Here is a 7007-nt window from a genome sequence, read left to right on the forward strand (position 1 = left end):
AATTTAGCGAAAGCACCACGCCCCGCCGATTTAGATATTTTTCTAGCTCTCATGGCGTCGTTCACAAGATCAACAATATTCGAGCCCTGAATCGGGCTACCCTCAATCGATACGACTCCTCCGGAATCCCAAGAAAAATTGCTGCGTGGTGCGTCATGTAAACGGCGGAGCAGCAACTTCGCTTTAGTGCGATATTTGGCTGGTATGCTTTCAATTATGACGGAATCGTTCATGCCGTTACGAGTTTCTCCTTTTTCACTTTTATCATAATTAGGCGTCGTTGCATGGTCGTTCTTCATAAGATCGCTGTGTTGTCGAGCTCTCTCGTCATCAGAAAAATGGAGATAACGCTGTAGCACAACCAGGTACGCTGTCCATTTTTCCCTCTCATTCTTGTAGGTATTAGAGTTCAAAATTTCATTCATCTCCGCGTCCAGTCTGGATAATACGGTATCAGTAGATTGTGGCGGTTGTGCCGAGGCGTTCCAGCCGGCCGTTGGCTGTCTCTGGTTTTGCATGCCCAGCTGTGCCACATGCTCCTCAGGGATAAGAACCATTTTTCTCGCGTGCTCCATCATCCCCGTCCGCCAATCAGGCTCGATAGAACAGTGCCTAGTATCGGTGCTAGTAGGAGCGGTAGAAACCCACCGTTCTGGATAACAAAACGTTTTTTACTTTTCCAGCAGCCTTTTTTCGCGGCTAAACGACGGAGAGCGGGAGCGTGTCGTCGTAGCTTTTTTCGCTGATCAGCCTTCAAAGGAACGTTACCACAAAGAACGTTCAAGGCACACTCGCAGATACAGCGGACGATGCTTGGGTCCGCTTTACGCAGGACAGCCTCGCGCTGCTCTTTATTAAGATACTGAAGAGCCCGTAGTATCGTCACGTGCTTTTTACAGAGCGGTGCACCGTTTCGCTCCATTACGCGTGTCAAACTGTCTAACCTCTCGACGTATCGCCCCTTTTAGCCGATTTTTTCGACCTATAGGGATGGGGGGTAGCGGTGCCTTTAAGAATATACCACACGCATAGACCAATACAATAATAAGGGTGGGAGGTGTTTCCACAGGTGCTGGGTCCTTGCGTTATCTTGTTAGCTCGCTGAAGTGCGCTCAAAACGATCATGCATTTATCACAGTACGATAACCCTTTGGGCGCCATTACATGCGCTGAACTGGTAATTCACCAGCATTGCATCCGCTTTTAAACTTTTTCCGCGGTACGTAGACAAAATGATGGGGGTCGTCGGGAAAAATACAGGTACGGAATCTACAGTTGTCAGGCGTCGATTGTTTCAGGTCGAGTAGCAAATAACCGTGCGGCTTGGATGTTGCGTCGTGGTACGCCTCCTGTAGGAAACCGTCTGTGTACCGTCAAACACCGGTCTTTCGCGTCGCCCCAAAGTCAAAAACTCGAAAACCACGATAGCTAACCCCTCGCGAGCCAAATAATTCTGGTATATAGCAATTTCGCGCATACCACAGCCAGCGGGCTGTATAACAACATTTGCGCTTCTCGTGAGCTCAAGCGCCGCCTCTTTTTGAAGCGACCCGTTAATCTGTCGTATACGCTGCCATCTAGAATGCAGAGCCCCCGAACGTATCTCACCCCTTTCCGCGTACGCGCGTGCTGTTACTAACGAGCGCGGTAGACACAGATCGTCGGTATTTCGAATCGTTAAAATTGATTTTTTAGCAACGCCCTCGTGTGTCAAACCTTTTCGCCCCCTACCCTCCAAACCTTTAACGATACATACTTTTATATGGAAAGAATCATCAATATCCAGAGACGCTGCACTTTGAGGTATGTTTGTTATTAATTGACAGATATCTACAAATGTATAGGCGCGGACAGGACGGAATGAAAGCCAGACGGGGCCGTGCGCTAAGCAGCTCGCGGAGAACGAGATCCCCGCGTAGTCACCACCCTCACAGTGACTCGTGAGATGCGTCAGAAGATCGCGGAATGCTCCTTCAAGCCATGTTGTTACGTTTGCGCCAGCGTGAGGTTGGCGGATACGCATGTTATCTCGACCACGTAGTTGAAAACGTTTGAAATAACGGGTTGTATCGTGCGTGATGATGATCCGCCCTCCCGGGGGTTGCACATCCCCGAAAGCCTCGTTCCCCTGTGTATTGCGTGTTCTTCCCCCGCCCGTTTGTATATCTGTAATCAAACAAAGGCGTGAGTTATAAAGTAGAGATCGCCGATAAAAAGGCATATTGTAACTTTAGTGTACCTCGTACTAATCGCGGTACGCCAATAACGAGTCAGCTGACGAGTCAACTGACGAGTACCCTGTGGTAAATATAATAAAGCCTTTTAAACATATCCTGTATATACCGCAAGGGCTAGTGATAAAGAGAGAGAAAGCGTGCGAGTGAGGGAGAAAGAGAGAGACGACGTTATTATTTCTTTACCTGAATCACACTCCATCAGCTCTTGAAACCATAGGGCGAAGCGTCTAGCTTCTAATCGCTCCTCGTTTATACGCTCCTCCTTCTCCTCCTCCTCCTGTTGAGCATCCATCGGATACACCCCCAGCTGATTCTCGGGCTGTACGAGGTCATCTTCCTGCTGACGATGGTGGTGATACGATGGACCCGCTATCGCTCCGTCGTCATCGTTTGCTCTGGCTTGCCGGTACACAGCTGTTTGGGTTATTTCATAATTTCTGTTTATTAACGCGGTTTATTTTTATTTTATTATCACTGTACGACTATGCTTACACAGTATATCAGACCGATCGCTAAACATCAAGGAGGGGTTGAGAATAGTCGACGCCTCGTCGTCATCAGACGCGGGCTGCAGCGGTATCGGTTCGGCCGATGCTGCCGAGGTGCTCGCCCTAGGCTCTTCCTCAACTCTCTCCTCATGCTGCGGTTCTGAAAAAATACCGCTCCAGTAGTTTTTATATCTAAAACGAAAATCGAGGATAATAAGGCCAAAACAGAGCTGAATACGTACGGTAAAGGGCGGTTTGATGCTCTAGATCCGCTTCCTCCACAGCTCTCGTCGCCTCAGCGAGAGCCTCTTCTTCTTCGTCGCTCACCGCATCGTAAAACTGCCGATAGCCTATGGTGAAATCCTGCGGTATCGGCTCGGCCGGGGCTGCCGAGGTGCTCGCTCTAGGCTCTTCCCCTACCCCCTCTTCATGCAGCGGTTCTGAAAAAATACCACCCCCCAGTAGTTTTTATGTCTAAAAACGAAAATCGAGGGTAATAACGCCAAAACAGAGTTGAATACGCACGGTAGAGGGCGGTTTGACGCTCTAGAGCCGTTTCCTCCACAGCTCTCGTCGCCTCAGCGAGAGCCTCTTCTTCGTCACTCCCCGCATCGTAAAACTGCCGATAGCCTATGGTAAAAATAACTGCTGTATTGCTAACCGCCAACAACAGTGATTTATCGAGATAATGGTACTTACATCTGATTTCATCGACAAGGCCTCTTACGCGGGGAGCTTCTAAAACACCGCGGCGCTGTAACTCCTCATACACAACACCCAGCACTCGTTGACCACTTAATATGCCTCTGTTATAGGCCACCACTAGAGCGCGTAAAGGGGCCCACCAGATTACGTATTTAAGTCTGTTCACGAGTCGATCACCCGATAAATGCAGCAGCTCGTAACACCATAGATCATTACACCGACGTCTCAGCTGAGCGCTATGCGGTTTTGTTAGACGTAAAAGACCCAAAATACAAGAACGCAGTGATTCATCCGACATTGTAAGGGGTAATCGTTAAATACCGCTCTATATGACGGTTGAATCGCTACTGACATATCTCGAGCGAGAAGATAGGTGTGAATCATAATTAAAATGCTAGCGATACTTTTTTCAAGACAGCAAAGGAGCAGTCACTGAAGTTTAACAGTACTCTGCATGGTCCCCGGTGTTTGCGTGAAAAAGCACGCGCACGAGTGAGACAGCTTTGTTTATGTCTGCAAGCATATTTCCGAGCATATTGCTCCATCTCCTGTATAGCATCTTCTCCCGAAGACCGAGCTGTGTCTTTAGCCCTCGGAGATACTCCCTTCATAAGTGAATCGGTTGAATCCGCAAAAATAGCATATAATAAAGAATATATATCGGTGGGGTTTGTTTAGAGGTATCAAGAGGCTGCAGCCGTATGCGTCGTTTTGACAGCTCTGTATAAAGCATCGCGTCTCACGGGAGAGCGAGAGAGAGGTTTGCTCGCTAAAGGATCAGTGTGATGAGAGCGAGCAAGACGGTATATGGTATCACTGCTGCAACTTTGAAGCACTGTGCCTCTACATCTAGCGAAAGAGCGAGTGAGAGAATGCACGGTGTCGCGAGTGTGAGCGAGAGGGCATATGCTGTTGCTGCTGCTCTCGCGCTCGTGCGTTTCACAAGAGAGAGAGTGAGCGAGAAAATGTATCATGTTTCCAGGTGTGGGCGAGAGGCTGTGCTCTATCCTCGTTACAGCTCTGGAGCTCTCGGCCGATGCACGTGCAATTCTGATGACGCTGCACGACGACGTCGCGAGAGCGCAGGGCCTCGCTTCTCATGAGAGAGCGAGCGAGAGGGTTTATCACGGCACGGGTGCGAGCGAGATAGCATGCGCTATCATTGCCATAACTCTCAAATGCTCGAGTATTGTGCCTCACGAGAGAGAGAGAGAGAGAGAGAGAGGATGTACCATACCGTTGGAGCGAGCGAGACGGTATATGCCTTCGCTGCTGGCTGCTGCTTAAAGAACCAGCGACTTAAGGTCAATGCTACGATGACGTACTCCCCCGCCTGCTTAGAGGCTGTGCACGGTGAGCGCGAGGTATCGCATCTCAAGAGAGAGCGAGCGAGAGCGTATACGTTGACGCGTATGCTAGCACGAGAGCGAGTAAGAGGGTGTACGTCGTCGAGATTGCAGCCACGTGCAGTTTTGATGAAGCAGCGAATACCTCGAGCTCTCGCGAGGCATCGCGCCTCGCGAGCGGCCTTATTTAAGCGTGAGAGTGAGCGAGAGGCCATGTGTGAATCCTTTGCCCTGTATAGGAGGATGACTGCATCGAGCCGAGGTGCCAGCTGATTTACACCCCTCCTGCCCTTCTTTTGCCCCTGCAATGATATGCTCATCATAAGCACGTATTTGCATAAACGTCTTAGCCTCTTCTCCCATCAGTCTTCAATCGAATCTCGCGCGAGCATCTCGTCCCGGTCACCCTTATCAAGAGACTCGGTAGAGTCTCGGGACAAGTACATTGACAGCCCTGTCGTCTGCTGGCCCGAGGCTCTCGCCGAGACTATACTTTCTCTGAATAAAACGATTCGCGGTGGTGGGGGTAAAATTGGCATGTGATTTTCTTTAATTGCGAAGCCTATGAGTTATGTACGACTTTGTAAATTGAACTTTCAGCTAATTGAGAAATTCTCTATCGAATGAGCCCAAAATCAGCATTATTGGTGGCGTAATTGCTGAGAAAAAACTTTGCACGGGCTCAAGATTATGCAAAAGTTACGAACACATTCAAAAATTTATGTGTCTGTATATTATAGTATAACACCATCAAAGGCACTTTGATGCTATCGAGTTTCTGATTGGTTGGATCTGACGACATCCATTTTTAGACGTTGTGATTGGTTGTTGAAATTAGTTGTTGATGATTGGAAATCTGACGTCAACTTCATAACGTAGCACACGACGCAGCACAGCTGGTAACAGCAGTCATAAATTCGATCGATATACATATATATATACAAACCAATACAAACCGTGTGTCAGTTTTTGATCGCATGAACAGAGTTTCGACATTACGAAGTGCGTGCGGGATAAATAAAAAAATAATTTTCGTCATCTAAAGAAGTGCATATAACTATTTATTTTGTTAAAATTTATGATATATTAAATCAGTATCAAAGCGGCCGCGTAAATGTAGTCTGTGATGTGTGTGTGAAAAAGAATATAAAAAATGCGCGATGCATATGTCAATGAAACTTTTCAAGATTTCATTATTTCGTTCGATTGGAAATAAGTGTTGACTGAAATAATCCTTCAATTAAACCAGATTACAAAATATTGTCCAGTGCGAATATATCGTCACTGGCGTGGTTATATATCATGTGTAAATAGGTTATACATACGAATAAATAGAACAAAAACACACGGAACTGTTAGAATGATATTAGAAACTTTACTTGAATAAATGTTCTCTAATTTATTTCTTGTGTCAACATTATATATAAACATTCCCATATTTTGCTTGATATTCAGTTTGGCTCTGCCCTCTCCGATCCTTGTTTTCACCCCATCAGTTTGCAGAGGATCGATACATATTATTAATTCGTTCCCTAATATGTGTCCTATGATTTTCTACTCCTTCTTCATGATGATAGTGGTAACATGATTCGAGAGGTTTCTAACCATAATCTTGAATTGCACATTTTGTAAATCAGATTTTCAAAAAAATTTCTGGTCTTGGTATACTGGGTAGTTATTCTTTTCCCATTAGGTCTGTCGAGTGATAAATTTGGAAACTAACTACAAATATGGAATTATTATAAAAAAAATTCATTCCGATAAGTCTACAGTTGCTCAGTTTTGGATGTGATCAAATATAATGCCTACCAACATCCCCAGAAACTTACAGAATTTCTGAATGCAATGTGCGCTATGTCATTTTAATGGGACATCATGACTTTTGACAACTTTTCATTATAATGCTGTAGATTCGGATCATTGAAATACAGCGAAAATCTGCAAACTATACAATTTATATACTGTGCCATTCATTTTACATTTTGACTCTAACCGTAACATATATATGAAGTAAAAAATTGATTATAAAAGTCTTCAGTTGCTCATTTATGGATAGATTTGAAATTGCTGTCTTCGAAGCTCATTGCGCAGATACATTGAACCGCAGCAGATACCTGCGAACTCTGAAATTTCTGTGGATAGATATATATGCTACGGATCACCCCTTATCTTTGATTATGGTAATATGTAATGGAACTTGGTTCAGCAAGTTTTAAGGTGTTTCTTTTCAA

The 7007-nt window shown here is 45.8% G+C and overlaps 1 long non-coding RNA gene across 1 annotated transcript; it reads right to left on the reverse strand.

Moving 5' to 3' along the window:
* Positions 1–2008: 2008 nt before the first annotated feature.
* On the reverse strand, positions 2009–2492 carry LOC122407796 (uncharacterized). Its single transcript, XR_006260288.1, has 3 exons — positions 2421–2492; positions 2240–2298; positions 2009–2166 (listed from the first exon to the last, which is right to left on the reverse strand). It is a non-coding gene; the product is annotated as an uncharacterized lncRNA (long non-coding RNA).
* Between the last annotated feature and the right edge of the window lie 4515 nt (positions 2493–7007).

This window comes from Venturia canescens, chromosome 3 (assembly GCF_019457755.1).
Source record: "Venturia canescens isolate UGA chromosome 3, ASM1945775v1, whole genome shotgun sequence".
In the NCBI taxonomy this organism is placed as follows: domain Eukaryota; kingdom Metazoa; phylum Arthropoda; class Insecta; order Hymenoptera; family Ichneumonidae; genus Venturia; species Venturia canescens.